Consider the following 18032-nt stretch of genomic DNA (forward strand, 5'->3'; position numbering starts at 1 on the left):
CTTGCTCTTAGGAGTTGTATAAACAGTAATAAATGTTCTCATCATGACACTAACGTCTCAGAATGACAAAAATGAACAATACTGGCTGTAGCCTGTGAAGATCCATACTTGTTTGATTGTCTTACCTTAAGCATATGTTGTCTAGTGTAAACTGCATGCAGCCTCTGAAATGGAAGCATGTACTAATAGCCAAAGACCATCAAAGCAAGCAATAATGCGCAACAGCATGGGCATTACAGGGATGGAGCTTTATTAATGAAAACAGAGGAGTAAGTATGGGGACCTGGCTGGCAAATGAAAGAGGAATGATTAAGGCTAACTTAAAATATGATTGCATGCAGAGGGTGTTAAATCCTTAGAACACACCATCAAATGCATAGATTGTGGAGGCAACTATGTACTGAGGTTTGCTGCAATATTCAGCTGTAATCACTGGCCTATGGATCTTTTAATCTGACCAGCAACATTGTGCATCCTTACTAATTCTTTGTGGAACATTCTGGAATATTCATTAATAAATTAAAAAATCAGACTATGCTCATAAGCACTTCTGCTTGCATGTTCATTATTTATAAATGGCAAAAAGTTAAATGCAATTGAGCAGTGGCAACCAAATATTGACATTCATGAATAACCAAACTAAGAAAGCTCAAAGGTCGTTACCAAATTGTCACTGGAATCAAAATGTACATAAGTGCAGTGGTATATGTAAAACATCATGCATATTTGTGAACTTTTGACACGTACATGGGGTCATGAATTCCATAACAAGCTTATGGCCTAATGGCTTTCTAGAAGCTTGATGATAGTTGATTCACATTAAAACTTCATGTACCCATGTATTAGCTAAAGTCCATTTTTGAAAGTGCTGTCTCAGGTTTGCACAATGATAAAGTCCTGATTGTGAACTAGACATACTGGGACTGACTAGCAAATTGGGCACTGGAAGAGCTGGAGAGGGAGAGCGATAGTGAGTGACCAATATAGGCTTGGCATTCCTAGGGGAACAAAGGTGACCTAGCGCATTGCAGCCGTGGCACATACTGGAAACAGCAAGAGTTACACAGCATGCAGAGATATAGCCATAGTCGTGTAGTATGACATGCTTAGCAAACCTCATGTAATATGACTGCACAAGCCAGCTACTAAGAAAGGAGTTAACAAATTTCTTATGGATAATGCTCACCAATGTATTTTTATTTCATCCTCAGAGTGGAACAATAAAATGGTAGGTGCTACAAAGTCTAATCTCTCTCCTAATGGAGTGAAGTGACCAGGTAAGCAAAGAGAACAAATGAGTCAATATGTCTTCCTTGTGGGGAGGGGGTGTTGATTGTCATGAAGGTTCAGAAGGAGCAAAACAAAATCATTTTAAAGATGTGATGGGAACAGCATTGTTATAAGGCTAGGGAAAGGTTGTGCTAAACATGCGGAAGCTCTGGAGTGATAAATGCACTGTGTCTATTACTTTTAAAGAATGTTTTGAGTGTACAATAACTCGCAGATTGCTCATTTATCATGCCGCACGTATTAGAAAAATTAAGTCAGCAATACAAAAAGTTTAGAAAAATACTATAAAAATAAATGCCTATACATCTCACCTTTATAATTCAAAATATATTGACTCCATGTTCACTCTGTCTCCATAACATAATACTTTTATCTCCAATACTCATTGACCCTACACCTACGCCTACATCCACTTGCTACAGCTGACTGAACGTTACCCCATGTTACAAGTTTTCACAACAGTATTCAATAAAACTGCTGTCATATCAGTTGCACATATTCTAGTATTTTAATATCAATTGTCTTTATATGCATATTGCTATTCCTATCTATTTGGCTTAAGACAGAAAATCTCAAAGAGAAAAAGATCTTTGACAAACCAGAAACCATGGCCTAAATCCTCTATCAGAAGGTGGTCTGACAATGCAAAGATAACTTCTGAAGTCCATATGAGAAATCCAGATAACCGAGTTTTTCTTTTGTTTAGTGAGGAATCTGCAAATCAGCTCCTGATAAACCAGGTATCTGGTTAAGAAACTGTAGAAGCAGTTGTTATACTATTTTTGGTCAACCGAGTAATGTGCACAGTGGAACTAAAATCTTCCTGAAGCAGCTAGTAGTCCCCATGAGTATCTCATGGGCCACACTGATGTCATTTTTTACCACAGGGCAACATGTTGGTCAAAAGTGAAATCCCTGCCTTTGACTGTACCTAGGCCATTTTAACACACTCTGTCTTAACTGGTCTTCTGTCATTACATGGCAGTGACCGCCAACTTAAAAGTGACTGTTACATTTCTTTTTTTCCCCTCAAACACCTATATTGAATAAGTACATAGGCAAATTTACATCCATATAAAAACAATCGCACTATAATTAATATAATAAACATTTTACTTCACATGTATTGCTATACATCATATAGCCTAAGCAACATTACATAAATGATTCAATTTGTGTGTTACATTTTTTAACCAGGAAAGACAAGCCATTATTTTTGCATTAATGACCATTTTTGGTTCTTAAGACGTGTTCAAAAAAAAGAAGAGCTAGTTAATGTTCATGCATGATTTATGAAACTTTAGTTGAAACACTTCATAGGTTCATAGGTTCATACTAGGCTATCTGCCCTGGGGCAATTATAAGCCTAGCCCGATTCTGTATGGCTTACGCCACCCTTTGATTTGAGTATACTGTGCCCTTTTTAAGGTTTAGTTTACTGTGCCTCTGGCTAATAGTGACACGGGAGTAATCCCTGGGACAAACCTACGATCCCCATCCACTTATCGAGATTTTTCTTGAAGAGATTCCGTGAGGTGCTCTGCCTCACATGAACTGGAATTCTATTCCAGAGCGAAGGGAGCCTCTGGGTTATGAACCTGTCCCTCCAGCAAGTTCTATTTATTTCTGTGCTGAGGTTCAAGTCCCTCGAGTGTGTGGCTCTAAGGGATTTAGATTTACTGAGGTGGAGCATGTCCATTAATTCTGGATTTGACATAGCTTTGTATGTCAGGCATAGATCGCCTCGAAGTAGGCAGTATGCAACTGAGTAGAGCTGGAGGTTTTTAACCGAGCAGCATATGGCATCTGTTTGAGACCCTTGATCCTCTTGGCGAGATACTTTTGGGGTCTTTCTAATTGCTGCAGGTGTCGGGTAAGGTACATCCCAAAAGGGGCATTGTATTCTATGATGGGCCTGATGAGGGATGAATTAAAGGGCACGATTACCTCTCTTGATCTAGATGTGAAACCCTTTGTGATGAGGTGGGCTATGTAGAAGGTCTTTCTAACCACTTTGGCAATGTGGTTTTCAAAGGAGAGATTGCTATCAACTTGGGTCCCAGGTCCCTAATAACTTTCTCTGTACTTAATGGGTTTCCGCCTATGTGGTAATTTGTGGGCACATTGTTTTGCCAAAGGGTATGACTAAACATTTTTGGCATTTAGCTTTAAACCATGGCGGCACCAGTTATCTGTCTCTGTGAGACCTTTTTGAAGGATGTTTGTGTCAGCTGGAGAGTTGATTATGGCCCAGTTTGCAGTCATCTGCGAACTTGGTGAGCCATAGTCCTCCCACATTTGCCTGTACCTCGGAAAAGTATATACCGAACAAGAGTGGTCCCAGGACAGAACCCTGTGGGGCGCCACTTGTGACCGGTTTCGAGTCTGACATGGCTCCAGCAACTCTCACTCTGTGGGTTCTGTCTTTGAGCCAGTTTGCAACCCATCTTGTGACATAGGGGTTTATATTTAAGCTGGATAGCTTATCTATGATGCCCGAGTGGGTTATTGTGTCAAATGCCTTTGCAAGGTCCAGATAGGCTGTGTGGACTACCTTCCCTTCATCTATGGCTTTGGTGACTGTTTCAAAGAAGTCAACCAGGTTCAAAAGGCAGAATCTGCCCTTGACAAAGCCGAACTGGGTAGGATCTAGTGTCTGTAGGTCCCCAATGTCTTTGTTTATGAGCTCCATGATGATCCTCTCCATAGCCTTGCAGACTAAGCTAGTCAGGCTTATGGGGCGATAGTTTCCAGGGTCTGTAGAGGCTCCACCTTTGTGGAGTGGGACCACTGTTGCTGCACGCCATTCTGTGGGCACATATCCTGTAGTGAGGCTGAGATTGTATAGCTGTTTTATTTGAGGGATTAGTTCCTCTTGTAGTTCATGTAGGACGCAACCTGGGACACCATCTGGTCCCATGGAAGCAGTGTTTTGCTTTGGAGAGGGCAGCCTTCACCTGAGCATCTGAGATGTTTGGGAGGCAGCCCTCTGCCGGGATAGATACTTGCTCTTTTGGGGAGGGGAGAAGTTTGCACTGAACCTGTCTGCCAGGATATTGGCGATGTCTGTCGGTTCTGTGTAATTTTTGTCTTTTAGAATCAACTGAGAACAAGTCTGGGAGTTGCATCCCAGGTTTCTAACATAACTGAAAAAGCCTTATGATTGTCTTTGGTGTCCTGTGCAATTTTTCTCTCGAAGCTGGCCTTGGAGGATTTTATGAGGGATCATAATTTTTTTGCTAGTACTGATCAGAGATGCCTTCCCTATTAGGGATTTTGCTCTATCATGTAGTAGCTTCCTCCTTCTGTTGTACAGTTTATTTATGGCAGGGGTCCACCAGACTGGACGCCTGCCTTTGGATGATTGGGTCTTGGTTTTGTTTGGGATAGCATGATCCATGCATTCCTGGAGATGTCCGTAGAATGCATTTATATAGGATTCTGCAGTTTGGGCCGTAGTTTCCACTGGCCCTGGGGCCTTGAAGGATTCCATTTCAGTTTTGAGAAGTGAGAAGTTTGCTTTTGAGAAGTTTTTCACTGTGGTTTTCTGGGCTGGGGGTGGGGTCGGGATGTGGACATCCAGTGAAATTAATTTATGGTCTGATCTTACCAATGAGGGATATACTTCTGGTGTGGAGCATAGAGTCCCCATGTTGGTAATGATCAGGTCTAGTATGTTGTCCCCTCTTGTGGGAGTGGTGACTAGTTGTTCCATAGCATTTGAGTTTATAATTTCCAGGAATCTTTGGGCTAAGGTGCTGGGGCTTGAGTAGTGCTCCCAGTCAATGTTTGGGTAGTTGAAGTCACCCAATATAATGGTGTTCGGAGAGATCGTCATGTTCTCCAATGTTTTCAGGAAAGCTGAGTGGGATTCCTGACTTTGAGAGGGTGGTCTGTAGGATGCTATAAACTGAAAAGCAGTCTTGCCCACTGTTAGTTGCACATGGATGGTCTCTGATACTTCATGCAATGCCACTAACCTGGAGGTGTGGATATCCTTGATAAATATGGAAACTCCCCCTCCTTTTGTGGTTCGGTCCGGGTTTTGGGGCCGAAAAGCATGATATGAGGTATAGCCTGGTAGTGCTGGGGTGCTCTCTGGAGCCTTGAACCAGGTTTCTGTCACTGCACAGATATCGATGTTCTCCATACTGAGGAGAGCTTGAGTGCGCATCTTGAGGTTAAGACTTCTGGCATTTAGCAGCATTACCCTTAGTTTCTTGTTCCTTGTGCTGTCTATGGGGGTGGGTTTGACTTTTGAGCCTTGCCTAAAAAGGCACTATGCGGGTGGCAAGAGCCTTTGCCAATATCCGAAAGCCCAGTGGTGACAGGTGCAAGCCGTCCCTAGCGAAGCAACGTGGCTTGTCGAGCATGTCATCCCAGGCTGACAGACACTGGATCCCCTTTGAATGACACCAAAATTTTAGCTAATTGTTAAAATCGATCATTTTGTCTTTGTACTGTGGCATCATTCTAGGTGAGGGTAAGATGCTGCTCAAGGTCAGGGTCATACCAGCCTGGGCTACATGATCAGAGAGCTCCTCTATGTCTCTTTTCATGTAGTCCAGGGAGGTACGTCTCAGGTCATTCACACCAGCATGTACAATGACTGAGTCATATTTGTATTTGCTTTGGAGTGACCTGAGTGCTTGCGTTATGTGTGGGATCCTAGCACCCGACAGGCAGCTCACCGTGACCTTCTCTTTATTCAGCCTGGTGAGCGGGCGTCAGTGTGTCTGACAATAGAGTCACCTATAACAAGAGTATCAGGTGTGCTATTCAGCCTTAAGGGCTGTGGCTGCTTGGCACACTGACTTTGTGGGTTATGTGTTGTGTGTGTTTTGTTTTGAGGTAGCGTTTGCTTGGATGTCTGCTTTGGAGATCTCTGTTGCTTAGGTAGATTTTTATTTAGAGCCTCCGAGTATGTTTTTTGTGTATTTATGTGTTTGGTTCGCTGATGTGGTGGGACTATGTGATACTGGAATTGTGTTGTGTGAGGTTACCTTCTCCTCCTGACTGGTTACACCAGTTTTGAGATGAGAGAGCTCAGCCTCCAGTTTGGCTAAATAGTTGCATCTCTCACATATATTTGAACCTGTTTGGAGGAGGAGAGGGTTGTCCGTGTACATGAGACAGTTGTAACATTGCCTCAAAATTCCCAGATTCACCAGCTGGACTGGAGAGGAAACCATTGACTGACCTTTGGACATGCTAGAGTAATAGGGAAACTGAATTTAAGACGGACCAATAGAGGACAGGGTAATCGTAGAGAGTATAAGGGTAAGTAGTGCTTATGGTTTAATAGTGGTAACTTGTAGGATTACTTAATTGGACCAGTGAAGGGCCTTAGAATGAGAATATGGTGTTTAAATTGAGAGATAGAGCAGTTCTAAGGGAAAAAGTGAAGAGCAGACTTTGTGGAGCCAGGAATAGTTTAAACCCAATTAGGCGGCGCTGTTGTGCTATGCACAAAAGCATAAAAGAGGGTTTTAAGAGAGGAAGATGAAGGAGTTTTGGAATTGACCCAAAATGGCCAATAAAACTACAGTTTCAAGTCAGTAACCACTCCCACAGGGGCAGGCAGACTGCTCAATGTTTTTCACTGCCACTGATAAACAGAGAGACTTCCCTTTAGCCCAAGCAAATAATGGCCTCACAGAAACTTACAAACAGTTCAAGAACAGCAAGCCTGTAACTGAACTTTTTTTTTAAATCTCAGAAAAGTGGGAAAAAAGCAAGATTTTTTTGTTTTGTTTTTTCAGAGATAGCAGAGGTTCACAAATATCAACAAGTTATAACAGTGCAGTAAATGACCCCACACAAGAGTGCTAGGCCAAAGACAGATAAAATGCAAGTTTTAAGAAAAAAACGATTTTAAAAATAAGTGCAAACAGGAAATTCAGTAAACAGCTCTAGGTTGTGCTCTAAATACAGTTACTAATGCAGAAATCAAATTTAACAAACCAGAAAATGCTCAAAATAGGCGGCTATGCAGAAAAACTTAGCAAATAAACAGAGGAAAAATACTTAAAATCTCAAAAGTGGCTCCTTTCTTCTCTCAGCATTTTCTCCTCTTGGTGGGTGCTTCACCAACAGCCAACAAGCCTGAAAAGACACCAAAACCACGAGGCAACCAGGTTTTAAGAGAGGAAGATGAAGGAGTTTTGGAATTGACCCAAAATGGCCAATAAAACTACAGTTTCAAGTCAGTAACCACTCCCACAGGGCAGGCAGGCTGCTCAATGTTTTCACTGCCACTGATCAACAGAGAGACTTTCCTTTAGCCCAAGCAAAAATGGCCTCACAGAAACTTACAAACAGTTCAAGAACAGCAAGCCTGTAACTGAACTTTTTTAAATCTCAGAAAAGTGGGAAAAAAGCAAGATTTTTTTTTTGTTTGTTTTTTCAGAGATAGCAGAGGTTCACAAGTATCAACAAGTTACAACAGTGCAGTAAATGACCCCACACAAGAGTGCTAGGCCAAAGACAGATAAAATGCAAGTTTTGAGAAAAAAACGATTTTAGAAATAAGTGCAAACAGGAAATTCAGTAAACAGCTCTAGGTTGTGCTCTAAATACAGTTACTAATGCAGAAATCAAATTAAACAAGCCAGAAAATGCTCAAAATAGGCGGCTATGCAGAAAAACTTGGCAAATAAACAGAGGAAAAATATTTAAAATCTCAAAAGTGACTCCTTTCTTCTCTCAGCGTTTTCTCCTCTTGGTGGGTGCTTCACCAACAGCCAACAAGCCTGCAAATTGCATTACAACATAAGTACAAGAACAGCATATAAAATGTTAAGTACTAGCTCAGCTATGACATCGCAAGCTTAGTTAAACGTGTTCATTGCTTTGATCTTCATAGCTTCAACTAGCAGTTTGCGTGAGCTTCCCAACACTTGATCTTGGTCGCTCTCTCCAAGTTCCTTTTGGATTTATAAATTAAAAAAAAAATAAAGAGTTCTTTGTCATCTACATTATTTTCCACATTATTTTTTTCTACAATCACACCTTGACACCCTCATCTGCTTTTTTATTTTCTTATCTGGTCCTGCCTGGCCACACACCCTGATTTACATTCCACATTAGATCCTGTTTAGGCCCTCATCCATGTAGTGTCATCTAAATTATAAGTGGTACAACTGGCGTAAGGGAATGATACTGTCTTTCTTATCTTATTAGGAGTGGAACATGAAATAACGGAAGTTTAACTGGTCTGTTCCCCAACATACACACATAGCATCTGTGTTATTGTCAGGAAGTAATAAAGCTCTCCCACAGTGTTAGGGCTGTCTCTCTGACATCAAGTGTGTCTCCTTCTAGGCTAGCCTTCTTGGCTCCAAGGCTTGAATAATCAGGATCATGGACTTCATCTTCATCTTTTATGCCAATTTGTCTGAGTGCATAAAAACTAAGCACTCTAGCAATAAAATAAGTAATAAATTAAGACAGCACGAGAAACATAAGGCAATAGTAAAATACTCTGTTGCAAAAATAAAATTGTTTACAAGGGCTGGCATTAAAAACAGGTCAGATAAGTATAATTTAACTAGCAGTGGAAGTTTGTTTCAGAAGTGAGGAGGAGACAGATAATACATTTGTCTCTTCAATATGTTTTATTTAAGAGTTGGAGTAGATCTGAGTCCTTAGCTGTGGTACTGGTGGAGATATTTGTCTCACAAGATACAGGCAATCAAGAAGGATGGAGTCCCTCATGGTATGAGATGCAAATATACAAGTATACAGCCATCCACAAGAACCTATAAGTAGCCGAGTAAAGGAATAGCACTTCCTTTTCTGCTAACTTAAGGACTTCAGACCTATGATACTCTTGGTTAGAAACCTCTGGGGTCTTTCCCGTTGCTTAATATATTTAAAAAGATACATCCTGATGGAGGTATTGTACTCAATAACCTGTTTAATTAGGGCTGCATGAAAAGGGGTGATAACTTCTTTTGACCAAGATGATAACCCTTTTGATATCAGTTGTGCTAAACAGATGGATTTTCTGACTACTGCTGCTACATGGTGGTAAAAGGAGACTAAATGATGAACCAAAGGTTCCATGACCACTGACTGTATTATAATTTTGGAAGCGGTATTGGCTAACCAGTACATTGATGCATTGGGCTGTTTACCAAATAAGACAATACCATACTGTTTAATTAATTTTAGTGATTTTTTCTTATACCACTTCTTTATGAGGAAAAGGGATTTGACAAATATCACCCAGTATGCAGGCATCTGCAGATTTATTTAACCAAGGTCTTGATTGCTGGTCTGGAAAATGGAGAAGTAGATGCTGAAAAGGATAGGTCCTAATACTGAACTCTGGGGCACATCACTAGCTATCTTCATACTTTCTAAGGGGCACCTGTGTCAGTCTAAGTCCTATGGCAAGTACAAAAATCTGGACTTATTTGGGACTACACACCCATGTGCTATTAAATGAACATCAAGTTCTGCATAAGCTACCTTCTTGGTAACCTTACTCAGGAATGGAAGGATTGACATAGGGTGGAAATTATCAGGCACGTTATTGCCAAAAATGTGTTAAAAAGCCAGCTTGTTGGTCTAGGGGTGTGATTCTTGCTTGGTGTGTAAGGGGTCCTTGATCTTTGTCCTCCATAAATCCAGCTTTTTGACAGGTAACACAGAGGATTAAGGCTATGAGCTGCTGCAGTAGTCCAGGGTTTAATTCCCTTTGTCTACTATGTTGATCTGAACAAGTCACTTAAACAGACAGTGTTTTGGGCAATTGAAAAATTTTGCTAGGGTCCTCAGTGGTTGACTGGACTGCATGCTTAGTAACTGCATGTAGACCTACCTGTGGTTTATTTAAGTCTGTGGTCTCTAAAGCAACTTTAAATGAAGCAGGAAAAACCCTAGACCTCAAAGAATATTCCAAAAATCTGACAAATAACCAGTCTCAGAACATCTGGACAGCTAGTGAGCAATCTATAGGCCCATCCCACAAGTTGTAAAGTGCATACATGAGATCACATCCATGAATTCTTAATCAGGAATCAAAGCATTATCCATGAACTGGAGAATCCTTTATCAACATTGATAGATGTGAAACCCATTAAGTCAGAATAGAAACTCTAGAGCTAATGTTGGCAACCTTATCAGTGAAAACCTCACACTGTTGTGATGTTAAACCTTTATGTGTTGTAAGGCAGGATGAACTGCACAATCTGTCCTCCAGCTGAAAGAGCTGAGCTGGTCAGTTAGGTGTTGCTGACTTGTCTCTCGTCAGGAATGATGTCTTATTACGAGAGATCTTAGCTTGGTAATGAGTACAGAGTTCATCCATGTTAGAGTTGTCTAGATATCCCCTTGACTCCAGTGATGTTCCAAATTCTATTCCTACCATTGCAGAAAGCAAAGCTCAAAATCAATCCATGACTCTCATGCCCATAGAGGGAGATAACATATATGATATGAGCCAAATAAATCATGCCAATGGACAAAAGGCATGTTAACATCTGTAGCAAACTCATGTGGACCCCACCCCCCACAATGTCTTCCATAAAGAACTAAGTGAAGAAGAAGTAAACTTGATTTTGGTTAGGCATTCCATTGACTCAAGATCAAGATAAACATGAGGCAGATCTATGGGCCAGGAATGACTAGACTGCAAGACCAATTCTATCAACAGATCAGAAGTAAAAATATCAAGTGAAAAGTGTGTCTAGTTTAAAAGACAAAAATATTTAGCATAAAATATCATTAAAAGCATAAATAAAAGCACTTACTGTGCTGCAGAATAGGATTACATAAAAATATCTCCCAGCTAATAAAAAAAAAAATAACGCGATGTAGCACAGAGGAAAAAGTAAGTTTCCAAAATAAAATATGTAAGCATTCTCATTACTCTTACTTACCTTGATTAAGTTTAAATTTGGCAGGAAGTAACAGTAAGTAATGTCCATCTTGTAAAACATTCACATTTAAATTAACACTTTAATTTGTACATTTCAGAAGGAACAGATAAGGTGTAGTTACACTTCTCAGCTTTAAAGTAATGAATAATTATTTAATAATTACTGAATTAATTTTACAAAGGCTTTATTAAGTAATATTTGCTTATTTACTTTATTTTTATTTATTTATTTGCATTTATCTGCCAGGAAACTCCGAATGGACATGACAACCCTTTTTCAACAGTTTTCCAGGGAGAATTTTATTGCTTTATTTATTGCCTTTTGTTTACTGAGATGGTTCGACTGGGAACTCAGGCCCATTTTCAGAGGAAGCCCGGGGAGAAAAGCGCAATTAGAGTTACAAAAAATTGCAATAATTACTAAGAATTTACAGAGTAAAAAAGAATCAGTTTCTTAACAGGAGAAATGGGGTTTTAGAATTATCCAGTGGGTAATACAATCAATTATTGGGTTAATACAATTTGATTTCTGTCTGAGTGTTATACAATGACAAACAGGTTGCATTTATATATACTGCAAGATACGAATTTAATTTAGAAAGGAGCGATGAAAAATAGTACACCGTTATAAATATAGACAGGATTTATTTACATTTATATGATAAGGTAGAAGAGCTGGAAGGTTAGGGGCTGGTGATAGCCTAGAGATCTGAGAGACAGAGTTAGTCAGGATGTGAAGAAGAACACAGCCAGGAGAAGTCTAGGAGCTGTTTTAGGTTGTGCTTAAAGCTAGTTGCACAGCTGTCCTGTTTTAGTGGGATAGGCAGAGAGGTCCACTGTCTGGTGACACAGGATGTGTGTAGTGAGTCTATAGCTGTATTATGAGATTTGGAAGTTATTGATTACCTGAGCCAAGGCAGCATGGTGTGGAGTAGTACTTGAGAATATTTTACAAAGAAGGGCATGTGTGTGGTTTGTGTACTATTTTGTGGGCAATTTGAAGATGAGTGAATGTAAAGTGATTAAGTAGTTCTGCCGGTTGATCTTCTTTAGTTTTAAGCAGTGGTGTGTGCAGTAGAATGTATTAGCTGCAAACTTGGCTATTTTATTAAAGCTGCTTCTAAATTATTTACCAGGGTGGCTTGAATGCTGGTTAATATGGGTGATGCAGAGAGAAGAGAGGGGAGAAGGTAGGATGACATTAATGACTTTCTTGAGGAGTCTGTGAAGTAGGGTTTGTTTTGGTAAAGGAAGCCCAGTTTTTGATGAGTTTTCTTGATGGCATGGGTGATATGCAGGTCAAATTTTAGATTATTGTCTATTATGACTCCTAGTAATTTGGTATTTGTTACAGTGTCAATGGTGGTATTGTTTGTTGAAGTAATGTCGTTGGGTTTGTGCAGGTTGTGAAAATATTAAAAAGTACTGGACCTAGAATTGACCCATGTGGTACACTAATAGAAACAGGGAGAAAGGGATGTTATAGCCATAAACAACATTAAGAATTTACCTTATATGCCTTCAGTCAGGAACAACACTTCATGATGTGCAAACAGAAATTTTATTCTTACAATGTGAAAAATGAATTATCAAGGTGCTGCTTACTGTGCTGGAACTGAATGTCTTCTTAAGAACTAAGGTCTTGCTGGCTGGATTCTACTGAAATCAAAGTCTAGTTATAATTGCATTCACAGTCTTTTTTATAACAAACCACACAAACTACCGTTACAGCTTCAGGTACTGTGCTACTTTACTTCTCAAACAGCATGGATGATGTGACAGATACAATATTACCTCAGACCAAGTGTGTGTTTCTACAGAAATACCTCTAACAATGTTATTTGCCATAGTAGGGCAGCCACGGTGGTGCAGCGGTTAGCATTGCTGCCTCACAGCAAGAGGTTCTCCAGTTCGATTCTTGGCTGGAGTGCCTTGTGTGTGAAGTCTGCATGTCCTCCCTGTGGTCGCGTGGGTTTCCTCCGGGTGCTCCAGTTTCCTCCCACATCCCAAAGACATATAGTAGGTGGATTGGACACTCTAATTTGGCCCTAGGTGTGAGTGTGTGCATGTGTGTGCCTTCTGTGGAAGGTTGAGTGCCGGGCTGGCAACTCAACACTGTAAAACTCCACTGCCAATCATGAGTGGACAGATGATCTGCTGTGGTGACCCCTAACTGGGAAAAGCTGAAAGAAGAAGAATGTTATCTGCTATAGCCTCTTTATAGTGGGTTTACATCCTGTTTTTCTCCTTGGTATTCTGTTTTGGTCTTTGTATGAAAACATCTGTTTGCTGGTGTTTGCAGAAAAATATGTTTTCATCCTGTAGAGAAATAATGCTGGTATTCTCTTTTAAGGAAACATCTTGTGCAAATACTGACTTCATGAAAGCATATCCATTCAAACTTCCTTGCTTAACAGTGTCATTTGACAGAAACACATACAGATTGTTTTCCTGTTGTCCGTTCTTTGAGGAAGCAGGTTAGCTTTCTTACTGACAATGTGAAATGCATACATCCTGTTTTTTTACATTTTTTCTAAGTCTGTAAGATGTCAGCTTTCTTGCTGACAGTGTAAAATGCATACATTCTTGCTGATTTTGTAGGAAAACATGTCCATTAAGCAAATTCCTTATTTTTCAAGCCACAGTCATTTAGTATGGATACTAATCACATATTGCTAAACTCTATTTTTACATTTAAGCCAGCTTTATTTTATACCTTATTTATGTTGCATATTTGTAACAGAATTACTTTCAATCTTAATACCTTGTAGAGCATACTCTAACAATTCTCTCTTTTGTTTTATTTTAAACCAGGGATACAAATTTAGCATTATTTGGTAATACTTTCTCATTATGACAATTAACAACAGTAACTTGACTACCTCTTGTTAAGCAGACTTTAATACATGTAAATAATATGCAACCAAGCACTACAATAACAATAAAAGAAATTAAAAATGTAATGATTTTTCCTGTCCATCCTCTAAATAGACTACTAAACCATTCACGCCAACCATCATTCCAGTTTTTTCTAGTATGTTGAGACACTTGCACAATCATTTCTAAACAAACTCTACAACAAAAGGAGGAAGCTACTACAAGATAGAGCAAAATCCTTAAAAGGTAAGACACCCTTGATCACTATAAGTAAAAAACTAAGAGCTCTCATAAAATCATCCAAAGCAAATTTTGAGAGAAAAATAGCTAAAGACTCAAAAGACAATCATAAGGCCTTCTTTAGCTATGTTAGAAACCTGGGAGGAAACTCCCAGATATGCTCAGAACTAGTTCAAAATGATGTGAAGATTACTGATCCTACAGACATTGCCAACATACTGGCTGACAGGTTCAGTGCAAACTTCTCCCCCAAAGGAGAGATATCTATACCAAGCGATTGCAGCCCCCAAACATCTCCAACCCAAGTGAGAACTGCTCTCTCCAAAGCAAAAACACAGCATCCATGGGACCTGATGGTGTCCCCGGCTGTGTGCTCCACGAACTCAACGAGGAATTAAACCCACAGCTAGGACAGCTGTTTAATCATAGTCTTACCTCTGGATACGCACTCAGGAGTGGCGCACTGCAACTGTGGTCCCACTTCACAAAGGCGGTGCCTCCACCGACCCTGGAAATTACCGCCCATTAGCTTGACAAGCCTTATCTGCAAAGCCATGGAGAGGATCATAATGGACCTCATAAATAAAGACATAGGGAATTTGCAGACTTTGGATCCATCCCAGTTTGGCTTTGTCAAAGGCAGATCATGCCTTCTAAACTTGGTTGACTTTTTCAAACAGTCACCAAAGCCATTGATGAGGAAAGGCAGTCCATACAGCCTACCTCGATCTGGCGAAGGCCTTGATACAATACCCCACTGGTATCATTGAAAACTCATCAGCTTAAATGTTAACCCATACATCACAAGATGGGTTGCAAACTGGCTGAGTGACAGAACCCACAGGGTCAGAGTTGCTGGCGCCATGTCAGACTCAAAGCCTGTCACAAGTGGTGTACCACAGGGCTCAGTCCTGGGCCCACTCTTGTTTGGCATCTACTTTTCCAAGTACAAGCAAACACAGGAGGGTTATGGCTGACAAAGTTTGCAGATGACTGCAAACTGGCCATAGTAGAAAACACATCTGACACAGATATCCTTCAGAAGGGTCTCACAGAAACGGATAACTGGTGCCAGAGCCATGGCCTAAAGTTAAATGCCAAAAAATGCATAGTCATACCCTTCGGCAAAAACAAGGTTACCCTAGCTACCAAATAGGTGGCAATCCACTGAGCACAGAAGAAGTTATCAGGGACCTGGGGACCCAGGTTGATAGTAGTCTGTCATTCGACACCCATGTAGCTAAAGTAGTTAGGAAGACCTTCTACATTGCCCACCTTATCATGAAGGGATTCTCATCTAGATCAAGGGAGGTCATAGTCTCCCTATACTCATCACTCATCAGACCAATGATTGAGTACAATGCCCCATTCGGAATGTATCTGACCCGACACTTGCAGCAGCTGGAGAGGCCACAAAAGTTCCTCACCAAAAGGATAAAGGGTCTCAAACATCTGTCCTATGCTGCCCGACTGAAAGAACTCCAGCTCTATTCAGTCGCCACCGCTTGCTCAGAGGTGATCTTTGCCTAACATACAAGGCCATGTCAAACCCAGATTTGATGAATATGCTTCACCTCAAAAATCTAGATCCGTCAGAGCCACAAGGGCGGAGACTTAAACCTCGACACGGCTATTAATAGGACGTGCTGGAGGGATAGATTCATCACCCAAAGACTCCCTATGCTGTGGAATAAAATCCCGGTATATGTGAGGCAGAGCACCTCGCTGGCCTTGTTCAAGAGAAATCTTGACCAATGGATGGGAGATCGCAGATATACCCCAGGGATTACCTCAGTGTCACTGCTCAACAGAGGCACAGCAAAATAATGGGTATAGTTCCCCATACTAAAGGGGTGGCGCAAGCCACAAAACTATGGGCTAGGCTTGTAAATGCCCTCGGGCAGATAGCCTAGTATGAACCTATGAACCTATTTTATAGATTCTGTTTTGTCTGGAATAAATGTACAACATTGTTCTCCTATTAAAGCACATATACTCCCTTAGGATGCTAGTACGTAATCTAATGCCATTCGATTTTGTAAAACCATAGTTCGTATAGCTGTCATTTTGACAGTAATGTCAATGACTGCATTGAATGTGGCATTTGCCAATACCTCAACTAATTTTGATAGTTTTCTCAGCTCCCAGATGGCTTTTGCAGCCCCATACCAAGGGAAAATACTTGCTCCAAAGATTACATAATCTCCTAAATCCATATCTTTTAATTTAATATAATCAAGATTTTGATGATAGATACGTGATGCATCTAAGGTGTCTACTGTATTTTCTGGACTTTCAATCACAGGTAATATATCCCTTTTCTTTTTTGCATTTCTAATGTTTCCTCTTGGTAATTCTTTAAAATGATGTATTGCTGGTACCACTAACCCTATATAACAGGTGCCATCCCATCCCTTTGGTAACCATTTATAAGCATATTTACCACAGATGTAATGTAATGCATCTGACAGAGCAACACTGCTATTTACTTGCCCCATAGTAGGAGTTTTATCATGTACAATTCGCCAACATGTAATATTGGTTTTACACTAATTTTTATCATTTTGTAAAAAATGAAACACTGCTGTGTGACTTAATATTAACTGACCCTTAATTGGTATTAAAATATGAAAACCAAGAAAAAATACTCCACGTACTTGTATGTGGTTGTGAAAGTTTATGATTTCAATTGTTTGAATACAATTACTATCACCCACTGGAACAGTTCCATTTTGTTGAAAACGTGTGATTCCCTGCACTATAACAGATAACTGTACTCTTGTTTTATGTAGCTGTACATTTATGACTTGGTCTCCTGTCTCATTTATTAATACCCTCCAACTACTAAGGGAATTTAGTGGAATAGGTATTAAAGGCATGACCTCTTGTTATTTTTGGTATTAAACTATATACCCAACAATTAGAAACACTCATGCTTTTTGCATACCAACATTGTCTTGCCAAAAAGGTATTAAAAGATGGTGACCAGTCTTTTCACTTTTCCAAATTTCTTTACTTTCTTTTTTATGTAATTTTATGGTTTCATTAACAGGTTGTAAATACAATTTAATGCTAAGCAATACAATGATAATTTAGTATGACAGTTGTTATTATTGCTTTAAAAAAACAACCTTTAAATAAAATTTCCATTGTCGATTGATTTTGCCTTTGGCCATCCGAAACTGGATTTCCAAAAGGATGCACTTTAAACCATGTCAATTTCATTATTTTTTTTTCTGTTGGAAACCTACAAGAGAATACATTTAATCAGATTTACATTGCTCACTGTTTCTGATCATTGCTAGTTGATCTCTATGTACCAACATTGTTCCATTTTTCGTTTTTCCTTTGATTTTGTACACTAATGGTCCAATTTGTTCCACTACTTCAAAAGGGCCTTGTCAATTGCTAGCCCATGGTCCTTCCATTTGGAACATTTTTACCAGTACTTTTATTCCGTAGGGAAGGTTTTCTTCAGCTGATAATATTGGCACTTTTTTCCATAGATGGAACACCTGTTCCCTTGCATTATAGCCACATATGGTAGTAAGTTGTTTTAGCCATTCCTGATGTTTGCTGATTTCTAGCATGGGCCTATCATTATGTATATCTGGATCAAATGGTAATTGTATGGGTATTTTTCAGCCTGTCATTATTTCATACAGGGAAAATACTTGTTTTCTGTTTGGTGTCGCTCGAATACCCATTAAAATACCAGGCAGATGATGTATCCATGTAT

The 18032-nt window shown here is 39.9% G+C and overlaps 1 protein-coding gene across 1 annotated transcript in view; it reads right to left on the bottom strand.

Moving 5' to 3' along the window:
* Positions 1 to 18032, bottom strand: part of LOC122801197 (espin-like protein) — a 929965-nt gene that overhangs the window by 518031 nt on the left and 393902 nt on the right. The gene's annotated exons all lie outside the window — the stretch shown is intronic.

The sequence above is a fragment of the Protopterus annectens genome, chromosome 4.part1 (genome assembly GCF_019279795.1).
Source record: "Protopterus annectens isolate FY-2018-M chromosome 4.part1, PAN1.0, whole genome shotgun sequence".
NCBI lineage: Eukaryota > Metazoa > Chordata > Ceratodontiformes > Protopteridae > Protopterus > Protopterus annectens.